Source organism: Lissotriton helveticus, chromosome 7 (assembly GCF_964261635.1).
Source record: "Lissotriton helveticus chromosome 7, aLisHel1.1, whole genome shotgun sequence".
NCBI lineage: Eukaryota > Metazoa > Chordata > Amphibia > Caudata > Salamandridae > Lissotriton > Lissotriton helveticus.
In genome coordinates, this window is record NC_136068.1 from 1570605090 (window position 1) to 1570631120 (window position 26031).

Below are 26031 nucleotides of genomic sequence, written 5' to 3' on the forward strand. Positions count from 1 at the left end.
TTACCTTGTATTTTCTTAATAAGAGTTGTATATTGTTGATTATTGAAGTCAATTTGTTTTTTCTTTCCCAAAATAGCTCTATTCAATGTTTTTAGTTCTGTGATAACTCTATCACTGAATACATCCAAGGCGTCTTTAGGCATCAAAGGTAAAAACGTTGATTTTCCTCGAAATGGAGTTGGTGATGTTTTGTTAACTGGAGTCACTTGGCTGACTGTGGGAGATTGTTGAGAACTGTCCTCATAGGCCAAAGAGATCAAAGTTTGAAGACCTACTAGATTTTTTACGCGTAATGGTTGTTGCTCAGATGTCTCGACGGGAGTTTCAATGTCTCTATTTGTTGTTTGTGGATGAATTAGAAAATATTTCATGAGTTTTATTTTTCTAATAAATTTGAAGACATCGATGCGTGCCTGAGTATATGAAAAGTCATTGGGAGGACAGTAAGAAAGGCCCAGAGAGAGAAGTTGTTCCTCTGCCTTTGAAAGTACCAAGTCAGTCAAGTTAATTACAGTGTTCTCTTGTATCGTGGTTATTTGTTCCAATGCCTGCGTGTGTTGCCTCTTCCTCCACCGCGCTTTGGTATTGCGCCTTCTGATGTGGCGCTTTTGGCTGCCGCTTGGCCTGCTGGTTGAGGAATGTTCCGTGAGCGCAGAGAATACCTCCGGTCCTCGTTGACAAATATATATATATTTGGACATTCAGATCAAAGAACTGTGCCAATTGGAGAATATTTTCATACAGAAGAAGAATAAACATATGTACACTAATCATTTAATTAAGAATTGAGTGCTCGGGAGGGTACATTTTGTCTGTTTGTTTTCTGCATTTGCGGATTGTGGTGGGGTTGTGAGGTAACTAACTCCTCTTCCCCTTAGAGCACCGGCAGAGACTGATATTAATTTAATAATTGACCCAGATATTGAGTAGAGCGCCTTTTTTTGTTCACCTCGTTACCTAGCATCTAGTGAGTCACATGCAGTGCCAAGCCTGAAGTAGCGTGGCTAGCCCAGGTACGTGCTTGGGTACTTGGAAAGACCGGGAATTGGGAGGGAGTAAGGGGAACACGTGGGGGCTGAAAAAGCGGAGGGCTCTCCAGTTTAACCGCATTCCAAATAACCAGACAAAGGGTATCTGATAAAACAGGAAACAATAAGCAAATACTTGACCTACTTCCCTAGTTTAAACGTGGAGAGTGATTTTCGCTACCCTATTTTTTTTTCTCATGAAATTAAAGAATTTCTCAAAATAGTTAACCAGTGCCAAGTAACTAAAAAGGAATTACACTCACGTGGTGACGGGTTAGGACTAAGGTGGTGACTTCCCTCACATACCCTTCCCAATGGCCTAAAGGCAAGAAAACCTGAACACTCACCTGTGGGTTGTTTTTCTTTTGAGGGGCGTCCTTTCTCCACGGTGGTACCGGCATGCTCAATCCAGACTGAAGAAGAGAAAAGAGAAGGACTGCATTAGTCATTTGTTGTTAAATCAGAACTAGAATAAACAGCATCATTTAAAGATTATCATCTTCAGACTTGTGCATATCACAAAGCCTTAATGGTCTATCGATAAACAACATTACTCCAAAAGCTGACAGGGTCCCAGCAATTCGCCAACCACTCAGCATCTCACTTGAAGTGGAGGAGCATCTGCCCGGCACATCATTTTGCTGATCACCTGGCCCACCCAGGAAGCAGCAGCCTAAAAGCAGTACTTTGTGGCTCCTAGATGTCAGCCCTGTCTCCATAGTGTGTTTTGAGCCACTAGATCCTCAAGAAGCCCCCTCCCCCAGCACCAATATCCTGGGTACCGGAGCCCTTGCATCAGCCAAGGCTTGTTAAGTGTCCAGTCCGGACATCAACCCTGCCAAGACCAACCTACCCGATGTGAGACATCAGCATCACCAAGGCCAGCATAGAGAGTGGCCTTGCTGTCCTGTTTGCCCCATCACCAGGTCGACCCAACGCAAGTGACCCACCGCACAAAATCACCTCTGCACCCGAGCCCCAGAGCCCAAGCCAACCGAAAGTGCCCCCTTTGCTCCATAGACCCTCAAGAGCCGAGGCCCTCTTGGGTTCTGCCGGAATTGTCCTTAAGTCCTCACTTGAAGCCTTTTTCTCGTTACAGGTTTCTTCATTGACTTTACAGTGTAGAGCTCAAGGATACCATCACAGCAGGCCCCTCTCACCTGAACACACCAGGGTAGGAAAAATCCAACGGCTGTGGATCTATGGACCTCGGCACCTCAGCAGCTTAAGTCAAAGATGTCAACCCTAACAATCGTTTGTAAGAATACCTATGCACTGTATGTTTCTCCCATAGGATAACATTATCGCGTTCAAGGCTCATGCCTCAAATATGACAGCTTTTGCTATTCTGTTTTTCTATAAAAACGGTAACTCCAAAAGTACTTACCTGATTCCAAGGATCTTGGTGTTTTAATATATATAAAAATCTGTTATTTTTCTAAATTGGTCTTGAATTTCTTCTTGAGTGTATGCCTCAATTATTGACTCTGTGTACAACAAATGTTCAACATTCTACTCTGTTAAGCCTAAGGCTGCAGGACCTCACTACCACAAAATAGAGCACTTTGGGGTTGTTAAAGAGAAGCCCATGTAAACGAATAAGGGTCACCTGGACTTTCTGCACAGTGCACCTCATTTTGGTACACTATAAAGAAAGCCAGCTTCCTACAAAAGCGGTCGCAAAATACCAAAACATTACGTGTGCAGCTTAGGGAGAAAGTTACTCAGTGAAACCAGCACAACAATCAGGACCTGATATTATCAGTTGATGTAACAAACCTGAATTGAAGCATACTGAAAAGAAGAGGGAAACTCATGTAAGTAAGAGCCTCTTTATTATCGACCAGTCCCGACAACTCCCAGGCAGCAACTGCCAGAGCTCCCACATTCCATGTTCCATGCAGGGAACATGGATGCAAGAGGTTCCATGCAGACACAAAGAAAGGACCCAACACACCTCCCTTCGTATAACAAGAAAAGAAAAGAAAACAATGAAAGAAATAAAGGGGAAAATGAATGAGAAAATATAATAACAAACAATGAAGAACCAATGTAACCCTCTCTGCAAAACACAAGGGAAATAGAATAAACATTAGACAAGAAATGCAAATAACAATACATGCATATTAATACATGGCATAATCACGAAACTTGGTTGGCACAGATCTCATCCTCGAAGAAAATCTTCTCTGAGCAGAAGAGGATGACTGACCACACCCATTTGAAGGAGTGACATTAGAAGAAGAACCGCTGGAGCAAGAAGGTGAATCAAGAGTAGCACGTGAAAAAGAGTTGACAGTAGGATCAACACAGACACCCATCTTCCCTCCTACATACACAATTTTGGATTGAGGAACAATAGAAATAGCACACTTATTTCACACCTTCCCATTCTCCAACACCACCACACGTTCTTTTACTTCTTTGACCCTTGCAGGAGCAGAAAAACGAGAATCACCCTTGCGAACAAAACCGGGTTTCTTGATTCTTACCCAATCACCCACACGCACAGGAGAAACATTCACAGAAACAGTGGCATACTTGGATTGAACAGCTGTTCTAACATCAACTACGCCACTAAGTTTAGATGGATTAACTACCTTCCTGGACATCCAATCCTTGTTCAATTTAGAACTGGCAACCCTACCCCTGAGTAACGTAAAAGGAGATATTCCAGTACTAATATGGGGAGTAGTTTGAAAAGCCCACAACATATCTTCAACTGCAGTACGCCATGACAAACCATTCACAAGAGCTAACTGTAGGTGATCCTTAATGACGCGATTAAAGCGTTCAACTAAACCATTGCTGCGGGGATGATAAAGAGATGTCAATAAATGCTTAATGCCAAGTTCTTTTAGAAAATCTTGCATCTCTCGCGAAACTAGTTGAGTCCCATTATCCGTTACCATTTCATCCGGAAACCCCTCACGAAGAAACACATCCTTAAGAAAACCAATGACAGAAGATGAAATAACACAATCAACAAATTTGACTTCGGGCCATTTAGACATATAGTCTACTAAAACCAAGGCATACAAGGGTGACTCACCAGAAATACCAAAAGGACCAGCGACATCAAAAGCGAGTTTAGACCAAGGGACATTTTTAACTGGCACAGGATCAATAGGAGACGGATGGGTAACTTGGGATTTATTGCTGAAAACACAAGCACAACAGTCCCTAACAAAATGCTCAATGGACCTATCCACACCAGGCCACCAAAAGTCCTCACGAATTCTGCGTTTCATCGCACGAATACCCTGGTGACCCTCGTGAGCAAGATTTAAAAATCTTTGTTTGCATGCACCCTGGAACAACCAAAAGGCCACCCCTACGTAAAATGCCATCCACCACGGACAACTCATCACAAATCCTCTAGTAAGGTATTAACTTAGGACATAGATTATTGTTAACAGTCCAACCCTGAACCAGAAAATCCACAACCAACTTAATTTTCTCATCCTCAGACAAAGCACGCAACCACTCTTGTTACGAAAGCGCACCATTCACAACACTAACCACTGCTACCACAGCACATACCACGTGAAGATCATCATCAGAATGAAGCGAGAGATCATTAGCCAGAGGAAGACGAGAAAGACAGTCAGCGATGATGTTTCTGGCACCCGGTACATACTGTAAACAATAATTAAACTCTTGCAACCTATATTGCCATTTGGCGATTCTAGGAGTGGCACGACCACCACCCTTAGTGGTGAACAGGTCCACCAAAGGTTAATGATCGGTCCTAAGAGTGAACACATTACCCCACAAGAAATTCCGAAAATACTGAACGCCCCACCATAAGGCCAAAGCCTCCTTCTCGATGGTGGAATAGGAGCCTTCAGCACCACGGAGAGTCCTGGAAGCAAATGCAATCACTTCTTCACGACCGTCATGTCTCTTTTGCATCAAAACCGCCCCTAAGTCAATGTTGCTAGCATCAGTAGAAACAATACATTTTTCATTTATATTAATTAGTTTTAAAGGGCGAGCTTGAACAATTTCTTTTTTTTAAGATGCAAAATTGATGAGCGCACTTGTCACACCATACAAACTTGACATTCTTCTTGAGCAGTTCTCTTAAGCATGAAGTTTTGTCAGCAAAATCTCCAACAAATTTTGCGTAACACTCCACGAGTCCAAGAAAGGAGCGCAATTGGTCTTTATTGGAAGGAGGAGGAGCATTTTGAATAGCATCTAAAATTTTGGCTTTCGGTTCAATTCCCTTAGTAGAGATGTGGTGCCCTAAAAAGTCAACACCCTCACGAAAAAACTTACACTTTTCCTTCTTGAGCGTAAGGCCATGGGTCTTTACAGTATCAAGAACTAATTTTACCCTGCTGTCATGTTCAGCTACAGTAGGTGCATGTACCAAAATGTCATCCTGGAAGAACACGACTCCTGCTGTGTTTTAAAACAAATTGCCCATTAAACGCTGAAACACAGCGGAAGCCGATGCCAGGCCGAAAGGCATGCGTTTATAACGAAACGCACCCATCCTCGTCGCTAATGAAAAGAAGAGGGAAACTCATGTAAGTAAGAGCCTCTTTATTATCGACCAGTCCCGACAACTCCCAGGCAGCAACTGCCAGAGCCCCCACATTCCATGTTCCACGCAGGGAACATGGATGCAAGAGGTTACATGCAGACACAAAGAAAGGACCCAACACATACGTTTTATGTAACAGAACATCTTAGAATATTTAGGAGTACATGCATGATTATGTTTTGATGTAGATTATGGCCCTGCTATATCTGGGCCCCTATGTCTCTCAATGCTTCTCCCTTTACCTGCGTTTCTATTGCTTGGCTCTGTGTGGCTATGTATGTCTGAGCCAGAGTAAACTAAGGCTCTTTTGCTGCATCTATTTATGCACATACTCTGTCCCAGACTTTATTTGACTGTGTTTCTCTCTGCAGTTGAGCTGGAACGATTTTTTTAAGTGGGGTACTGGCCAGTAATAACAACTCACTAAACGCATAGTGGGTGTGTCAGTCTGTTTTTTAAAACACAGTTGCTGCGAGAAGAAAATGAATGGTAGCTATACTGTTTGTGATTATCCCCCACCTAAAGTTTTAAAAGTTTAATGAGAATCCCTAGGTTCCAGCACCACTGTCTCCCTGTACCTATTTCAGTTTCCTGTTTCTTTTTTTGTGTGTGGGTGATCCGGCCTGTCTGTATATTTGCTCGTGTGTCGCTGTTACTTGGTACCTACGTCTGGTAAGGGTTCTAAAATAAACATGCTGGTGTTCAAAATGTGAATAAGCACTGTTTATATCTTGTCACGTTTGCTATGTCTTCTGACAGATTGCTGCAGTTATTCTATTAACATGTAAACATGTAGATGTATGTTTTCTTTCTCTGACAGCACATTTTGAAGATTTTTTAGAAGTGAGCTAACAATCTTGCTAGGGTACTGGGTATGTGAAGGGAAAGGCTGCAGGATGTTCGTTTTTTTCTAGCACAAAACATTTAAATATCTGTAAATAAACTAAGAATATTAAAAAAATTATTACCAGTTTTCTAATTCTGAGGCGTGACGGCAAGAAAGATTTTAATACGATAAAATAATTTCAAGACACTTTACTTGGTGATATACAAAAATTAAACAAGTTTTCACAAATATTGTTGATGCAATATATAATTCTATCAGTAAAACTGCATATCCGTGCATATTTTGTTGCTATTTAATCAGAAAATGTGTAACCTCCAAATTACATGCTTTGGAAATAGATTCTCGCCAGTGCGCTGCAAATTGCACCACCGGCTACCTATCACACCCATGCCACGCACCTGCTGAATACATTTGCTATACTAGTTATTTTGCATGACGCAAGTATTGTTTATGATCCCTATGACTTCAGTGTTGTATCCTTAATGGCTGTACCCCGACTCCGTTAATTCTTCCAACACCACCTTCTTCATGCCCATATCACAACTACGAGTGCCCGCCTCACCTCTTTCTGTGTGTTTCTTCACGACCCTGAATTTCTGCATAACTAGGAAAATCCAAGTTCCTCGCTAGAATGCTATGGAATCCTATGAAGGCCCTATGGTCTAGTCTTCTCGCACGTTCCTTTCTTTTACTTTTTATTTTCTCCAGTAAAGATTGGGCGATACCATTCCACGTCGATTTAGGATTAAATAGGCATTTAATAATGAGGTTATAACTATCAAATTTGTGAACTACCACCCTCCGCTCAACATGTCCAGCCGTTGTCCTACTGGCACTCCTGTTTCCCTCGGGTGAAGAAGACAAATGTTGTAGTCTCCATGTTCTTTCTCTTTCACGGCCCCCTTCTGTGGTTTGGCCCAACCGATCCAGACCCAGTGGCAGTTGGACCTCAGAAGCAGGAAGTGTGGGAAGGTATGGAGAAAAAAACCAAAAGAAAATTGCTGTAGTTCATACATGCCAACATTTGAGAAGGAGAAAGTGGGATATTTTTAAAAAATAATTAGGAGAATGTATTTTTCCCACTGACTTCTAATGAGGCCTGAATAGTCTCTATTGTCATGTACTGGGACAATATGAAAAGAGAGTTGGTTTTTTTTGCCTTACCTGTCAGGAGCAAGGAAACGTTACGGCCGGCAGAGAGAGCGTGACAAAAATGTTGTACAGTGGCCTGCAGGGGCAGGTTACTGGCAGTGCGTACTCTGAGTCACACAAGACCAGTTGCTGTCTGCAGAAGCCTGACGAGGATTCGGGTTTTTACATATAGGAGTCGGGAGCGGGAAACTAGTCTAGAAATCGGCAGTCTCCCTCCTGAATCGGGAGGATTGGCTATATGCTTTATCAAAGCATATATACTTATGTTCATTTTATTTCACTGCAGATTACGATAGGTAGATAAAATAAACAAAGCACAACGAATAGTTATTTTTTAAAGCTAGTGTCCAATTCGTAGTAAGAAAACGTGTTAGTAAAATTAGTTTGAATGTGATTTCTCCATTTAAAGTCACATTTCAAGTTAACTTTCTTATAGTTTCTATTGTATAGAAAATGATGCACACATTTCTCAAATAAATTATAGGGATTTTGTCCCTCATGATATATTAGCTGCACGATCGAGCCCTGAAAGCTACTGTGGCACCTCTGCAGATTTGTATTAGGTGCACCTGCTTAGGAATCAAACTCCCTCTACAAATAAAGTTACATGAGTAGGACAGGGATTTTCAAATTTTCGAAAAATTGATTTAAAATGGCGATGAAAACTTGATCATATGTAAGTCAATGTTTTTAGGCAAGGGCAAGTTCACAGAATAGATGGCAGAATTGTGCTTTCATTGTGGTCTGTAACTACAATTTTACTACTTTTCTTAATCATATAACTCATTAGTTTTGTGGGCTAAGAGCTGTTATCTGTGGCTGGAACAGAAAACCATTTTGCTTGTAAATAGTGTTTTAACCGTATGGGAATATGGTCTAAGACTGCACTGTCCACAGTCCATAAAAATATATACTGGAACAGCCTTTTCACATGGTTAAATCTTGAATATTAAAATGCATGAGGCTTTGTCCCATACATCTGATGTAAAGAATGGGAACTTGCGATGGTGCACTATTTTCTCCTTGGTATGCACACACTTATCTCCTTATTGAGCACCACGTCTGTTCACTGATGGCATTTCATTGTTCCCTGGGCGTGCACCAGAGCAGGGCATAACGTTTCTGTTACTGTGGAACTCACAAGGTGTCTTAGAAATATTTAAGTGATTCTGTTGAATATTTCTAATCACAAATTCCTCACCTTATACATTTCTCTCAGGCACCAGACTATATCTAAAAATCTAAAAAGCATTAATTAGATTTTCCAGTGTGCAATGAATGTCACCCCTAAATGACAGGATTCAAACCTTGTAGGGACTATCACAAGCAGATGTCGGTGATAGATCCACAGAAGGTGTGTCACTGGTGTTTAGGTTCTTTACATGACTCCAATGTCTGCGACAAATGCGCCCAGAAGAACCCTAAAGCCACCAGTGCACGTGAGGTATAGCTCTGTTGGTGAAACACCGGAAAGCAGAAGGCTCTTCCCTGATCCTGTTCTAGGTCAAAGGCAAGGACCTGCTCCTGAAGTAGTTTCCAAGGCATATCTTCCTTGCGGTCGATGTTTTTGGGTAGGTTGATGATGATCCACAAGAAGTCTAAGCAGGACTCAGCCCCTTTCTACCAATCTCGATCTCAATAGAATGCTCAAGAGCGTTACTGTGCTTCCAAGACTCTCTCCCGTTCCACTGAAGATCTGATTCAATTTCTAATCTCGATGCGTCCAGAATTGTCTGCTTCATCAGCGAAATTACATCAGGTAGAGGCCTTTCATAAGGCTATGGTGTGCATCTTTGGCATGCTTTCGGCTACTCTGGTGTGCCTTTGGACTCCAAGGATCCATTAGGGCTCTCAGTAAGGTTACAGCCAGAGGTTCGACCTATGCTCCATCATGGCCCCTTGAATCCGTTTCGTGTTCTGTGCCAGCATTGGGACCATCAACAAAATGTGCGTGGGCTTCTCGAGTGTCACTGCTGGCATAAAATCACGAGTACCAGATGAAGACCCGCAAGCCATTGTCGTGTCTGACTCCAAGCTGACATCGTCTTGACCTGGATTGCGGCCATGTTCAGCTCTTGATGCATTGCAGCCTCTGCTGAACCCTTCTAAATGACACATAATTTCCCTGCCACCCAGTCTGGCACATTCACGGGACCAGCTTTTTTTTGTCTCAGACTCTGATCAGAACCAGCCTTAATTGAGACATTAATGGTGGGGATAGGGAAGGATTGACCCCATTCTATGGTGATGATTACAATTGTATATATTTATTTATTTATTTTAGCGATTTTTAAAGCGCGCAAATACCCATACGGGTGTCTCGGCGCTATTGTTACAGAACTCACTTATGATATGACGGAGAAGTTAGGAGGAGGAGAACAGCCATGTTTTGAGGCTCTTTCTGAATTTGAGAAGCGTGGGGGCAGTTTTGATGTGGAGTGGAAGAGTGTTCCATAATTTGGCCGTGGCGGTAGTGAAACATCTATCTCCCCAGCTGGCCTTTCTTGTCCGAGGGACATTTAACAAGTAGGCTGAGGAAGATCGTAGGGTCCTGCGTTGTTCCAATGGGCGGAGGGCTTCCCTTAGAAACTGTGGTCCTGCATTGTTCATGGTTTTGTAGGCTATGCACAGAGCCTTAAATTTGATTCGGCTCCTAATAGGGAGCCAGTGTAGTTCTTTAATGTAAGGGGAGGTTGAGGTAAATTTAGGGATGGATAGTAAAGTTCTGGCCGCAGCATTTTGCACTGACTGGAGTTTATTGAGAACCTTTTCCTGAGCATTCAGGAGAAGGGAGTTGCAGTAGTCGGTTCTTGAAAACACTAAGGTGCTGATAAGTGACTGTGGTAGGTAAGGAAGTAGTTTTTTTATTTTTTTTAGGGTGTAGAAGGCAGATGAAACAACAGTGTTGGCGTGATGGAGGAAAGTCAGCTTATTGTCGAAAGTGACTCCCAGGTTGCGGACCTTGACCACCGGTTGGGGGGGAGGTCCCAGCTGAGGAGGCCACCATTGAGGGGACCAGGCTGGCTGCAGGCTCCCGAATGTCATCACCTCCGTTTTATCGGAGTTAAGTTTGAGGCAATTTGATGACATCCAGGAGCTTATCGCCTTCATTCCCTCTTGAAAGTTGGCTGCAACGGATGCTCCATTGTTGTGCACAGATAACACTAGTTGAGTATCATCGGCGTACATTGTAAGGGCAATTCCATAAGATTTTATCAACCTCGCTAAGTCCGATACATAGATATTAAAAAGCGTTGGACTTAGCGAGGAGCCCTGTGGAACACCGCATGGGAGGGAGAAGGTCTGGGAGGTGAAGTTGCCCATCCTGACAGTCTGAGAGCGATTGTCTAGGAATGAGGCAATCAGATCTTTAGCCTTGCCTCTTATTCCCAGAGCTGAGACACGGTCGATCAGAGTGACATGATCGACCGTGTCAAATGCTGCGGAAAGGTCCAGAAGTATTAGGACCGCCGCTCCTCCCATATCCATTGTTGCTCTAATTTCATCTGCGGCCTTTAGCAGTGCTGTTTCCGTCCCATGCCCCTGTCTGAAGCCAAACTGAGTATCGTCAAGTTGATTGTTGTTGTTGATGAATTTCGAAAGTTGGATGTTCATAGTTTTTTCGAAAATCTTGGCTGGGAAAGGGAGACAGGCGATGGGTCTGTAACTGGCGGGGAGGAGAGGGTCCAGAGTTGGCTTTTTTAGAAGTGGCTTAATGATAGCCACCTTCCAGACTGAAGGGTATATGCCTGTTGAAAACATGGCATTGCAGATGGTAGACAACGCGGGAGAGATAGCTTCTGGGATGAGGTTGAGGATGGCAGGGGGACATGGGTCAAGGGGGGATCCGGATTTAATGCTGGTCACCAGACGTCGAATGTGGTCCTGGTCAATGGTGTGGAAAGATGAGAAGACGGGCGAAGTATTAATAGAAAGTGACGCAGGGGAGGGTGAAAGGGAGGAATGCGAAAAGGTAGTGAAAATGGAATTAACCTTTTCCTCAAAGAAACTGGCTAGAGCGTCCGCTAAAGACTGAGAGCCTTCTAGGCGCGGGGCAGGGGGATTGGACAACGTAGTGACCACCCGAAATAGTTCTCCTGCCGAGTTTTTTGCCTGATCGATTTGAGAAGTATAGTAGAGGCTTTTTTCGGCAACTATCAGTCTTTTGTAGATGGAAAGGGCATTTTTATAGGTCGTTTTGTCTGCATGGCTGTAATTGCGGCGCCACTGCCTTTCAAGGTTCCTGCAATATTGTCTCTGAGTCCGAAGGGCTTCAGTAAACCATGGGGCTGATGGTATTTTCCTGTTCCGATGGGATGTTTTGATTGGGGCTAGTATTTTACAGGCCAGGTCTAAGTTGATCAGATAATTGGAAGACGCTATAACGGGATTTTGTTCATAGGGAATATGATTTTCCTGCATCATCTCTGCCAACTGAACTAAATCGATGTTTTTCCAATCTCTGTAGGAAGATTGAAAGGGGGCAGTGAGAGTAGGTTTGGTAGAGTTAATACCAACAGTGAAACAGATCGCTGCATGGTCTGTCCAGATGAGGGGAATGATTTGGGTAATAGTTACAAGGGGACTGTTAGTGAATAGACCATCTAATGTGTGGCCTGCCTGGTGCGTTGGAGAAGTTATCAATTGCAGCAGGCCAGCAGCTGCTAGGTCTGTGAGTAGCTGCGTTGTGTCATGGTTGTTGAGGGCTTCTAGGTGAAAGTTAAAGTCACCTAGTATGGTGAAGTGTGGGGAGTCTGCAGCTGCTTCAATTAAGTTGCCTATATTGGCTAGGAACTTGGATCTTGACCCAGGTGGGCGATAAATTAGCATGCCCTTGAAGGATGATTTGGCCGAAAGGCCTAGTGTAAAAATGAGAGACTCATATTCAGGGCAAATAAATTGTTTCGTCGTAAGTTTGAAGTGGTCTTTATAGATTATAGCAATGCCACCACCTTTCTTTTTTGGCCTATCTAATCTGCATACATTGTAGTTAGTGGGAGTTGCTGCTCTAAAGTCTGGTCCGGAGGCTTCATCACCCCAAGTCTCTGTGATGAATAGGAGATCCAGTTTATGCGTGTCAATCAAGTCGGCGATTTCTAGTTTGTGTTTTGGAAGGGATCTGGCATTTAATAGCGCTGCTTGAACCAATAGAGGGTCAACTATAGAGGGTTTCGCGGTTGCTTTTACGCAAGTAGGACATGGGACTGGGCCTCGGATGGGGTTGGAGTACCCTAGATGTGGAGGAACATGGGGTAGAACTGCTATATGCCTGAGTTCAAGTAATTCGGCAGTGGTATATTTAAGTCTCACCGTGTTGGTAAGTGGACGTGAGACTGGAGCAGCAGGGGGGGTAGCCCTTGGCCCGTCCTCGGCGCGGACGAGCGCAGACGAGCTTGCCTTATGCGCGCCTTCGGCGCGCATTCGTCGCGCCCGCTGCGCTCGTCCGCTGCGCTTCCGGTTACAGCACATAATTTATCGAGCCAAAATTGACATGGGGAGGGGGTGTGGTCAGCGCGTGTGGGCGTGTCCGCAGCTTGAGGAAGGCGGCGTTGCCCTGGCAGCAGTGTGCCGCGTCAGCCCTAAATCGGCTGGGCGGTCTGCTGCTTGCTCGAGTAGTATCGTGGAATTAGCAGTAAAAACAGATTATACACAATTAAAAAGTAAGTGCTAACTCCCGGCTTTCCGCCTCAGGAGTGAAGTTCTGTGAACGCTTGCTCTAGATCAGCGCGCGCTCATATAGCGAGAGGGGGCGTGGCCAGCGCGTGTGGGCGTGTCCGCAGCTTGAGGAAGGCGGCGTTGCCCTGGCAGCAGTGTGCCGCGTCAGCCCTAAATCGGCTGGGCGGTCTGCTGCTTGCTCGAGTAGTATCGTGGAATTAGCAGTAAAAACAGATTATACACAATTAAAAAGTAAGTGCTAACTCCCGGCTTTCCGCCTCAGGAGTGAAGTTCTGTGAACGCTTGCTCTAGATCAGCGCGCGCTCATATAGCGAGAGGGGGCGTGGTCAGCGCGTGTGGGCGTGTCCGCAGCTTGAGGAAGGCGGCGTTGCCCTGGCAGCAGTGTGCCGCGTCAGCCCTAAATCGGCTGGGCGGTCTGCTGCTTGCTCGAGTAGTATCGTGGAATTAGCAGTAAAAACAGATTATACACAATTAAAAAGTAAGTGCTAACTCCCGGCTTTCCGCCTCAGGAGTGAAGTTCTGTGAACGCTTGCTCTAGATCAGCGCGCGCTCATATAGCGAGAGGGGGCGTGGTCAGCGCGTGTGGGCGTGTCCGCAGCTTGAGGAAGGCGGCGTTGCCCTGGCAGCAGTGTGCCGCGTCAGCCCTAAATCGGCTGGGCGGTCTGCTGCTTGCTCGAGTAGTATCGTGGAATTAGCAGTAAAAACAGATTATACACAATTAAAAAGTAAGTGCTAACTCCCGGCTTTCCGCCTCAGGAGTGAAGTTCTGTGTAGAACTACAGTATACCAGTGGGCTGGACTCCTCACCCAATATTTTGCTAATCCACCGAATATAGCATATTACAATGCATGCTTTTACTTTGCGATATTTCACAACGCAGTTGTTACAACAACCGTGTTTTTACAACGCAATGTCATTACTACGCAAGTTATTACATAGACTTACTGTAGATGGTGCCGTAACATTAGGAATGTATAATTTACTGTTCCAACTCCTGCATACGCAACAGTAGGGATGGTGTTGAAATAGTAAATTATACTATTCCTTATGTAACAGCACCATCTACTACAAGTCCATGTAGTGACTTGCGTAGTAATGGCATCGCGTTGTAACAACGCGGTCGTTGTAACAACCACGTTGTAAAGGCATCGCGGGATTAATGGCCGCGATGTAAAGGTTGTTTCCCTAATCCGCCACCTTCCATCACCACCACCAACTGAGGAAAGCAGTTAATATGCTACAGTAACAACAAGGGCTGCTGAGGTCTCTGACCAAGTACAAAATAATGTGTTGACAGAGGTCCTACAGCCTGGCCAGGCATCAACCAAACCTCTGTTGCCCTTCATTGAAGCTTGGACTACGGCATGCTCTGGCCTCCCAGTAAATCGGCTGGTCACTCACTGCTATAAGCCTGCTCCAGGATTTATGTATGTATATGGTATTTCTATAGCGCAAACCTAACCAAAAGGTAGCGGAGCATTGTACATCATCAAAGGCAAGTTTAAAGTCCTCAAGTAATAGGAGAGGAAGCAGAGATGTGAAAGGTTAATGCACGATTCTTTAAACAGGCGAGTATTCAACTCTTTCCTAAATTGGAGCGGTGTTGGGGTACTCCTGAAGGATAGAGGGATGTTGTTACAGATTGTGGGTGCATAAATGAAATAACCCCACTGTCATGTTTTCCCTTTGTTTACGCTTCCTATTTTGCTGTCCAGGGTTGTCCTGGCTGCGTGTGTGCCATGAACCGCCAGAGATGGTGAGTGTAATAAATGAATGTTGCTGAGTCCACTTAGTAGTTAAGATCCTTTATTGCAGGTTCCTTCCAGGTTATTTGTCTAACCTGGAAGTAAGCAGAGGTGCTGGTTATGATGGCTTTGTAAATGAAGCAGCTAATTTTGAAGATGGTGCAGGTTGACCGGGGGAGTCCATCAGTATGAGACTGATGTGTTAATATTTCTTCAGACCCTGGATGAGAAGTACTGTGGCATGCAGAATGCCCTTAATGGGTGCCACTGTGGTGCCACTGGCACTCTTAAGGGGAGCCAGTGTGGAGTCTGGGAAGCCGGGAGTAAGGTTTAAACACCATCCAGATGACAGTGCACAAGGGCTTGAACAGCAGTTCTGATATCGCTTTCCGAAAATAAACATGGGTTAACCTTTTTTAGAAGAGACAGCTGATACTGTTGTGTAGCCTTTTAGGACCCTAGTGTAATTTACCGTTTCATGCCCTTATATAGGTATAATTCACCTTGCCCTTATATAGGCATAGAAATCATAACCATATTTAGACATAACCCATCCAACCCAAATACAGGCATGGCTACTTCCACTAGTTCCAAAAAGCCACAACGATTTCTTGGAAAACTCGGCTTCAGCAGTCAGGGACATCCCCTTTCTTGAATATTGATTTGTCCTAGAATGGCGTTTTCAAAGAACTACCGTTCTTTGGTGACGTTATTATGTCCCGCTTTACGTCAAACCAGGCACCTTCAAGGTGTAAATATGCCTACACTTGTCCTAGAAAACACACAGTAGTTTGGGGCAGTTTGACTATCTACTTGCCCGACGCAACTCGCTACAGCAAGTGCCGAAGGAAGCCGACCCTCCAGCTGAGGCACTGACAGAGAGGTTGCCTTTCTCTTGCTGAGAATCCTTCTCCAGTGTTTCCAAGCTCCCCTTGCAGTGTGTTGGGAAATCGAGCCCCGAGACAGAGATACTGGACCTCCTTCATTCTAAACCAAGGTACGGAACTGATTAGACCCTAAGAGAAATCTTGGATAGATTCTTGGCTAAGAAACAAACAGCCTGATTCATCAAGCTGATTTGCGCTCGCAAAGGGCCAGATTCTGAGAATCTGGCCCTTTGCGAGTGCGATTTTTGCATTTGGGATTCATCATCCCAAATGCAAAAATCTCTATTACCGAAATCGCATATTTGCGAGGAATTGGATTTGAGGAATCTCTAATAGAGATTCCTTAAATGCAATTCATCAACCAAATAGAAATAGCGAAATCGCAATATTTGGTCTCAATTTACCACCAGGTCTGACTTGGTGGTAAATTGCGTAAATAGTGTAAAAAGCACTTTAGTGCATTTTTTTCTTTTGCATGTTACACACACACATGTCCTTTGGACATGTGTGTGCGCAACACCTGTTCAAATGTGCATTTTAGGGGTGCTACAGGGTGTCCTTTGGACACCCCTGGCACCCTTAAAATCGCTATCTGATTTGCGAGTAGCAAATTGCTACTCGCAAATAAGGGATACTCCCCATTCATTCCTATGGGCCTTTTGGCCCATAGGAATGAATGGGGAGGTATTCCTTTTTTTGCGAGTAGCAAATTGCTACTCGCAAATAGAGAACATGTAGGAATCGCTATTTATTTAGCAATTCCTACATGAATACCGTTTTGCGAGTCCTCAATAGCGAATCGCTATGATTCGCTATTAGGGGCTCGCAAAACGGCCCCTTGATGAATCAGGCTGTAAACTTATGCTACACCTCAATCACTTCTTTCCTCGTACTAGACTTAGGTTAGGTACATCGGGGTAGGCGTGTTTTAGAAGCACCAGTTGAGTACTTTTAGTCTTTGTTATTTATGTATGTATTTTATGGCTTAGAAACCATACCATGCTTTTACAGTATTATTTTATAATACTCTTCTTGCTGTACACATTATACGTTACAGCCAGTATTACGATTGTAGCAGTTCATTTCTTCTGCATGAGAAAGAAGACTGTTCAATAAATACTTTTATTGAAAACGCCCGTCTCTATTTCTCTGCACCTCTGATGAGACGAAGCATGCACGATTGACTTAGTGAAATATCTATCTATTGTTTCCGGCGACTCTAGAGATACATTTCTTATTCTTTGGAAACAATGTTGTCATGTTTATGCGGTTGTCAGAAACAAATCCCTTCTTGTTTATTCGAGAAAGTTTCTAGTGACCTCTGAGCTAGCTGGCACTCACAATTAAGTCTAATATATTCGATAGAGACCTACTCGACCTAAGTCCTACGTCACATCTATAGGATATGTTATTCCAATGCGCAGAGCCTATTGGGAATATAGGAACTACACTACATGGCTCCAAACTTTTGGTAAGTTACTAATTTAACGCTAGATACTAGAGTAGCTCAGTCGTGCTTTTCACAGAGACCCCTTTTTCCCGTAAAATACTCCAATAGACGTCTGGAGTGGGTAAAAGGATAAAATATCCACCATAACTGATCACTGATGCTGTATTACGCTGCTGATTGCATTTTACCTTTACTCTACTTCGTTTCTTTTTAATCCTGACTGTTTTTATCTGAGCATATTTTAAAATACCTCTATTTGCACATATTTTGTAAATTAGGCTCGCTGCACTCGTCACTTTGATCGCCAGCGCCCCGTTCCACCACGGGTTTTCCCGCTTGTTGTGGAGGGCGCCGGCACAGATTGCTGCTCTCTTGTTGATTGGAGACACAGGGTCACGCGCTAGCCTCTCCTACAGGCGCCGCCCTATTTAGTCACCATGTCTTCTTCCGCGCTCAGCGGACGCGCACCGAAGTCGCACCTAAGTCCAGCCCGTCTGCGCCCGTCCGCGCTGAGATCGCGCCTGGGACCTGGGAGGCTGAGCTGGCCACCGCTGATCTGCAAGTAGGTTTTGGTTATTCCAAACAATCTTTGCTTGCCTTGAAGCCTTTAGTTAGGCCTTACCACCACACCATTGCCCCTGAAGGCTTCCTAGTTAGGACGGGCTGTGAATGCTTGAGCAGTTGTGCTGGAAACGCTACTTCTCGGAAGATACAGCCTAGTAGTGGTGCTCCTGAGTCTACCTCCAACATAACGACGGAAAGGGGGTTTCTTATTAACGCTAGGTCTCTGATAAAAAACAACGTTGCTTTCAGGGACTTTGTATCTGACAGGAAACCTACGTGGATTTTTATCACTGAGACATGGGCCTCGGATGCCTCGGGACCTGATCTGTTAGATGCTATCCCCACTGGGTATGCCCTGGCCAGGATGGATCGAATTGGCCGGCGAGGAGGCGGAATAGGAATTCTCTACAAGGATTCTCTCATATGCCGTACTGAATTCCTTCTACTCCCTCTGACTCCCTTCAGGCCTTGTATTTCTCCGTCAACTCCACCCCTTCTGTTTCCTTTTCCGGTCTCCTGTTTTATAGACAGCCAGGCCCTAGGTCATCCTTTAGCCAGGATTTTATTGAACTTCTAGAGCCATTTATTGAGAGGCCCAACTTTACTCTCCTGTGCGACTTTAATTTCCATTTGGAAAACATGGGATCTAGAGATACTCAGATCCTTTTGGATACGTTGGACTCCTGTGGTCTGACCCAGTTGGTGGTGGGTCCTACCCACCTGGCTGGGCATACACTTGATGGAGTCTTTTCCAATGATCCCAGGTTGAAGGTGGGCCCTCCGGTTCCGTTGGCTTGGTCGACCATTCGGCCGTTCCGCTAGAACTGTCATTTCAGGATGTATCCTTTTTTTCAATGGATGCTAAGAAGTGGGAACTTAGAAGGAACCTTAACCCCTTCCATGCTCATGACGAGCTCAGCTCGTCATGCAGTACACTGCTTGTGTGCTCATGACGAGCTGAGCTCGTCATGACCACACCCGTTTCTATTGACCTTCAGCACAGAGGGAGAATTCATATAGCAGTGATGTGGTTAAAGCTGTTAATAATGAGGTTCTTTCTCCGTACTTGAATAAATTGACGCCTGCTGAATTGCAGGACGCCAACTCTGCTGCCCTTGAACTCGCAAGTACCATTTTAGGAGCATTGGCATCTCTGGCCTCCTTTAAACAGCACTACTCCGCGAGAAAGAGTCCTTCTGCTCCCTGGTTCTCGGCTAGACTTAGGCTTCTGAGACAAGGATGTCGTAAACAGGAGAGACTCTGGAGGGCTCAGCTGGATCCCTCAGAGAAGGAACAACATAAACTCTGTTTTTTTTTTTTTTAAACCTTTATTGTGCAGAAATTGCTCACAAATACGGGCCTACAACCCATCGGGCCGGCCACCACAATTATAGAAGCACAATGGTCAGGACAGAAGCTCCAGCAGGGTACCACAGTAATCCAAACGGGAATCAAAGGCGAAAAGCCACAGAGCAACCACCACGAGCAGGATGAGAGAAGGTTGATTTTATAATAGAAAAAGGGGTATAGCAGAATGATGGCAATCATTAAGGTCCAGAGGGCCGTGGCGGGCCGCGAGCAAGCAGTAATTCAGAATACAGGAAAATTCAAAAAGAACAGTTACATTTTAACAAAGGCAGAACGTGAGTCCCACATTAGGAAGCAATTGCAACCGCTGCCCAGCGCCCACCCACCACTACGAGAACACACAATGATACAGAGAACGGAAAATAGGCTTACAAAACAAAGAGCCCTCTGCTACAACAACCCAGGGGAGGGAAGAAAAAAAAAAGGGGGGGAAGGGAAAAAGGAAAAGGACATCGGGAAAAAGGGGGGAAGAAAGAACGCGGCATCACAGCATGCGCCCCATGGCTAACAAAGCACTCAAAAATAGACCGGCACAGGGAACCAGTGGTAACAGGAGCAATAGATGCGTAGTAAACCGTGACGGCAGGGAGACCAGAAGGCCCATGCTAGCAAAAAACACCCCAGGGGGCCCACATGCAGACACCGCGTCCCGAAAAAAGGAATACATAAGAGCCATAGAACCAAAAAAGGAAAAAGAGGGGGAAAAAACAAAATGACAGACCCCACCCCACCCCGCACACCCCACCCTGCACCCCTGCAGAAGGCTATGGCCTACCCCCCAGCAGCGTGCCTGTCGCCCTAACTAGAAACCCGAAATATAGAAGAGTTAAAAGTAAAGAAAGAACCACAAAGACAAAAAGAAGAAGGGGAAATAGGGAGACAACGACGGGAGAGGAGCCACATAATCAAAACCATCAGCTCCCACCCCCCCGTCCGAACACACTCAGTGCCCACGGGAAGATAGTAATTACGAGGATAAGCTCCAGGAACATGAAGGAGAATCGAACATAGTCATACAGTCACAAACGGATCATCCGACCATACCGCAAAATAATAGTCCACCGAGGCAAGTTCATCTCAACCCTGTCCTCGTCTATCCAAAGCCGTAGGCATCCAACGCACCAGGAACCAGATCATGAGGAACCAGAGGGGAATAGCAGGGAGTCCAATCGTCAATCCACACAAGTCATATCGATTTCGACCCAGATGAACAGGAAAAGACGGTAACCACCACAGGTAATGCAGGCACTGTTCCGCCGACAATAGGATGAAAGCCGTTTCGGCGGAGCAACCACAGGATCTTCGTTCGGCCATTCGAGGCAAAAAAGGAATGGGAGATCCAACGAGACCGGTCCGGACGGGACCCGGCCGGCGAACCCTCAGCACAGGAGAAATCACATGATGATTGAGAGCAGCGGGTATCCGTATACCCAAACAAGCGGCAGCTGCCGGGTCCACGACCTCCAGGAAAGTCCCAGCAGCACACAGCAGCGATGAAGCCGCACACATCGGGGGGGGCCCAGCAGGCCCGGCAAAATGATCATCATCCAGTCCAGCGATAGGTGCGGTCACGGAAGCACTCCAGGAGCGCAAGGCGGCGAGGATGTCGCCAAGCGTAGGCTCACCTTTACGGTATTCAGCAAACGAGCCATGCGGCGGACCAGCGTCGCCAGTCTCGGCCAGGCTGAGAGACAGGGAGCCGGACGCCATCTTGAAAGCCCGGCGGGGCCGCAGCAATCTCCGACCCCCGTCCGGCCACAAGCGGGGTCACACAGGATACAGCCGACCACAAGCAGAGGCACCCCCAGGGCAGGAAGGCGGCCCACCAGGATAAGGAGAGTCGCCGGCTCCCCACGCCACCGGCTCCGTTCTCCGAGTCCGGGCGGAGGGACTTAAGATGGCCGGACAGGAGAACAAAGGGGAGACGAGCCACATACACGGTCAACCCCCGTCCATGGAAGGCAGCGCCTCAACACCAGGCCGCAGGATCGCCAGTCCAGGCCCGGAGAGCCGTCACCGGTCTAATTGCACATCGGCCTCTCCGACCGAGCCCACACCTCCACCAAGGGCCGGCTACAGCGCTCCGCCCCACCCGGGCGCCGCCGAGGAGTTTCAGGCCCGCCCGCTCCGGAGGCCCCGAAGCGAACAAGGGCGCAGCTCAGGATCCGCGGCACCTAGGAACAGACGGATCAGACGGTAAGTGCCAGCGAAATGTCTTAGTTCCATAGTCTACCAAAGAATACTTCCCGGGGCAGGATAAGACACAGGATAGACGTTCCAGGCAGGAAAGCGAACGGAGCCGAACTAAAACGCGGCCATCGCGGACGCGAGCTTGGCTCCTCCCCCATAAACTCTGTTTAAAGGAGTATAAGCTAGATATTGTGGAGGAAAAGAGGGCCTATTTTTCAAAAATCACTGCCTCCCTTACCTCTCCCAGAGATCTTTTCAAAATCATTGACTCCTTATCCTCTCCCAGGCAGCTGATCCTATAGTGGAATCTCAGGAGTTGTGCGATAACATCTCGATCTTCTTCTATTCAAAGATCGTGGACATCTACAGCTCCCTTGAATCCCTTAATCTTGGTATGGCCCCTCCCACTAATGCTGCACCTGTCAAAGGTCGGAGTTTGTCCGGTGCACACCCCTCGAGTTTCCTGTCCCGCCCCCTTCTTACTCCTGAGCTCACGAATCAGCTCCTGGATAACATCAAATCGGGCTCTCCTTTAGAGTCCTGCCGCTTAAAGTCCTGAAGGCCTGTCGGGAGGTTGTTATCCCCCCTCTCACGAATGTCATGAATCGTGCAATTTCGGAGGGAGTGTTCCCTTCTCCATGGAAGATGGCGGTTGTTAAAACCCTTCTTAAAAAATCTACACTAGACCCAGGGGTTTTGAAAAACTTCCGCCCTATCTCCCTCCTTCCTGCTCCTGCAAAGATGCTGGAATCTCATCTTAATCGGCACCTTAGTTCTTTCCTCCGGATTCTGCCCTCTTGGATATTTCCCAGCATGGCTTTAGGAGCTCTCATAGTATTGAGACCGCCCTCACGACAGTTGTCAATAACATCCGCTCTCAGGTCGATAAGGGCCATACCACTCTTTTGGTTCTGTTAGACCTGACGGCGGCTTTTGACACCCTATCTCCATCTATTTTGGTTACTCGCCTCAGGGATATAGGGGTCGTAGGTCCTGCACTTAGTCTCCTGGCCTCCTTTCTTAACGAAAGGGAACAGAGAGTAAAGCTGGGCCAGTTCCTTTCTGCCCCTAAGCCTGTGCATTGTGGGGTCCCTCAGGGCTCTTCATTGAGTCCTTTATTATTCAACATCTATGTGACCCCACTTGCCAGGGTAGTTATATCCTTTGGGCTGGAAGTACTGTCGTACGCTGATGACACCCAAATAATGGTTTCCGTTACGCAGCCTGTGAAGGAATCAGCTTTGAACTTCAGGAACTGCATGGAGGCTGTGTCGCAGTGGATGGTACAGAACTTCCTGAAGCTAAACGGGGAGAAAACGGAGGTGATGATATTTGGGGATAGTCAGGATATCTGGTCAAATGATTGGTGGCCTACCTCTCTTGGAGACTGCCCTCCTCCCCGTCAGTTTGCTAAGAACCTAGGGGTGCTGATGGATACTACTCTTTCCTTCGACCGGCAGGTCAGTAGGACTGTCTCCACCTGTTGCGGTATTATTAGGGTTCTTAGAAAAATTGTCCACTATCTCTCCCCTGATGCTGGGAAACAATCACTGTGCATTAGTTTCCTCAAGACTGGACTACTGCAATGCCCTTTATGTGGGCATTAATAAAAGCCTTATACACCGTCTCCAGATGGTCCAGAATGCAGCAGCAAAGATGGTCTTAAATTTACCCAGACTGGCCTCAGCCACAGCAGCTCGGAGAAGCCTACACTGGCTTCCCATTGAGTCCAGGATCTCTTTTAAGATTCTTTGTCTTGCCCATGGGGCCCTCCACGGTACAGGTGCTGTGGGTCTTAGGTCACGTATCCATCTTTACTCTCCTAGTCGATCCCTTCACTCCTCTAACAAAAATCTTCTTGTGGTCCCTAGGTTTGTAAAAGCCAAATGGAGAGGTAGAGCATTCTTTACGGTTGTACCCAGGCTATGGAACTCCCTCTCCCCTGAACTCCCAGGGCAACCTTCACTCGCTTTGTTCCGCAAAGCACTGAAAACCTGGCTTTTTTCTGAAGTGTATCTGTAAAAATCCTCACTGGTGTCTAATACATTACTTGACCAGCTTAGGCGCCTTGATGCCCTTGGGCTAAGTTGCGCGTCAAATAGGTCTCGCAATAGAATAGTTAGACTTTTTTCTTTTTGCAAATGGAAGAGTGGCGTTGCGTGGATGAGTGGCGTTGCGTGGATGAGTGGCGTTGCATGGATGAGTGGCGTTGCGTGGATGAGTGGCGTTGCGTGGATGAGTGGCGTGTGTGAGTGGCGTTGCGTGTGTGAGTGGCGTTGCGTGTGTGAGTGGCGTAGCGTGTGTGAGTGGCGTAGCGTGTGTGAGTGGCATAGCGTGTGTGAGTGGCGTTGCGTGTGTGACTGGCGTTGCGTGTGTGAGTGGCGTTGCGTGTGTGAGTGGCGTTGCGTGTGTGAGTGGCGTTGCGTGGATGAGTGGGGTTGGAATGCAATAAGTATAGCATTAGAAAAGTTGTAGTTATTGGTGAGGGTGAGGGTGATTGAGGGTAAGGGGGTGAGGGTGATTGAGGGTAAGGGGGTGAGGGTGAGGGGTTTAGGGTGAGTGAGGGTGAGGTGTTGAGTGGGGGTGAGTGAGGGTGAGTGAGTGTGAGGGAGGGTGAGTGAGGGAGAGGTGTTGAGGGTGGGTGAGGGGTTGAGGGTGAGTGAGGGTAAGGGTGAGGAGTTGAGTGTGAGTGAGGGTGAGGGTGATTGAGTGTGAGGTGTTGAGGGAGGGTGAGGGTGAGTGAGGGTGAGGGTGAGGTGTTGAGGGTGAGTGAGGGTGAGGAGTTGAGGGTGAGTGTTAGTGAGTGTGAGGGGTTGAGTGTGAGGGTGAGTGAGGGTGAGGGGTTGAGGGTGAGTGAGGGTGAGGGTGAGGCTGAGAGGTTGAGGGTAAGTGAGGGTGAGTGATGGTGAGGCAGAGGGGGTGAGGGTAAGTGAGGGTGAGTGAAAGTGAGGGTGAGTGAGGGGTTGAGGGTGAACGGTTGAGGGTGAGTGAGGGTGAGGGTGAAGTGTTGAGGGTGAGTGAGGGTGAGGGGTTGAGAGTGAGTGAGGGTGAGGCGTTGAGGGTAAGTGAGGGTGAGTGAGAGTGAGGGTGAGTGAGGGGTTGAGGGTGAACGGTTGAGGGTGAGTGAGGGTGAGGGTGAAGTGTTGAGGGTGAGGGGTTGAGAGTGAGTGAGGGTGAGGCGTTGAGGGTGAGTGAGGGTGAGGGTGAGTGTGGGTGAGGGTGAGTGAGGGTGGATGAGGGTGAGTGAGGGTGAGTGAGGGTGAGTGAGGGTGAGTGAGGGTGAGGGGTTGAGGGTGAGTGAGGGTGAAGGGTTGAGAGTGATTGAGGATGAGGATTTGAGGGTGAGTGGGGGGTTGAGGCTGAGTGAGGGTGAGGGGTTGAGGGTGAGTGAGGGTGAGGGTGAGGCTGAGAGGTTGAGGGTAAGTGAGGGTGAGTGATGGTGAGGCAGAGGGGGTGAGGGTAAGTGAGGGTGAGTGAGAGTGAGGGTGAGTGAGGGGTTGAGGGTGAACGGTTGAGGGTGAGTGAGGGTGAGGGTGAAGTGTTGAGGGTGAGTGAGGGTGAGGGGTTGAGAGTGAGTGAGGGTGAGGCGTTGAGGGTAAGTGAGGGTGAGTGAGAGTGAGGGTGAGTGAGGGGTTGAGGGTGAACGGTTGAGGGTGAGTGAGGGTGAGGGTGAAGTGTTGAGGGTGAGTGAGGGTGAGGGGTTGAGAGTGAGTGAGGGTGAGGCGTTGAGGGTGAGTGAGGGTGAGTGTGGGTGAGGGTGAGTGAGGGTGAGTGAGGGTGGGTGAGGGTGAGTGAGGGTGAGTGAGGGTGAGTGAGGGTGAGGGGTTGAGGGTGAGTGAGGGTGAAGGGTTGAGAGTGATTGAGGATGAGGATTTGAGGGTGAGTGGGGGGTTGAGGCTGAGTGAGGGTGAGGGTGATTGAGGGTAAGGGTTTGAGGCTGAGTGAGGGTGAGGGTGAGTGGTTGAGTGTGAGTGAGGGTGAGGTGTTGAGGGTGAGTGAGGGTGAGTGAGAGTGAGTGAGGGTGAGTGAGGGTGAGGGCTTGAGGGTGAGTGAGGGTGAGTGAGTGTGAATGAGGGTGAGTGAGGGTGAGTGAGGGTGAGTGAGGGTGATTGAGGGTGAGGGTGATTGAGGGTGAGTGAGGGTGAGTGAGGGTGAGGGTGAGTGAGGGTAAGTGAGGGTGAGGGTGAGTGAGGGTGATTGAGGGTGAGTGAGTGTGAGTGATGGTGATGTGTTGAGGGTGATAGAGAGTTATAGAGGGTGAGGGGTTGATGTTTAAAAAAAATTTTGTTAATAAAATGTCTGACGGAAATCGCCACCTGAACGCTACCTACATTTACCAGGTTAGCGTTCTAGTTTTTTTTTTTCTTTTCCCTACCGTTACGTTTTTTTTTTGATGGACATTTTTTTTAGCCAATCGGAGCGCGACGTTTTTGACGTCGCGTTCCGATTAGCATACGTAATCGGTGGAATTCTCCAGAACATGGAGAATAGCCGGATGCGGAAGGCGTGTTCCTGTACGTGTGCTGTTGGTGCGTCGTAGGATAGGTAAGAGATTCCCTCGACGTGTT

The 26031-nt window shown here is 46.8% G+C and overlaps 2 protein-coding genes across 10 annotated transcripts in view; one reads left to right on the forward strand and one right to left on the reverse strand.

The window, feature by feature from the left end:
- Positions 1-7731, reverse strand: part of TEAD2 (TEA domain transcription factor 2) — a 474234-nt gene extending 466503 nt beyond the window's left edge. For 2 of the 6 annotated variants that reach the window (XM_078655080.1, XM_078655076.1), the window contains exons 1-2: positions 6993-7251; positions 1376-1441 (exon numbers count right to left, since the gene is read on the reverse strand). The gene's annotated coding sequence lies outside the window, so the exon portion shown is untranslated. Of the gene's footprint in view, positions 1-1375; positions 1442-6992; positions 7252-7594 lie in introns of those variants that run through there. The other 4 variants (XR_013598917.1, XR_013598916.1, XM_078655077.1 and 1 more) reach the window with 4 other exon arrangements.
- The window catches only part of DKKL1 (dickkopf like acrosomal protein 1), a 1301767-nt gene continuing 1282993 nt past the window's right edge, over positions 7258-26031 (forward strand). Inside the window, exon 1 of one of the 4 annotated variants that reach the window (XM_078655082.1) lies at positions 7258-7402. The gene's annotated coding sequence lies outside the window, so the exon portion shown is untranslated. The remainder of the gene's footprint in view (positions 7403-26031) is intronic. The other 3 variants (XM_078655084.1, XM_078655085.1, XM_078655083.1) reach the window with 3 other exon arrangements.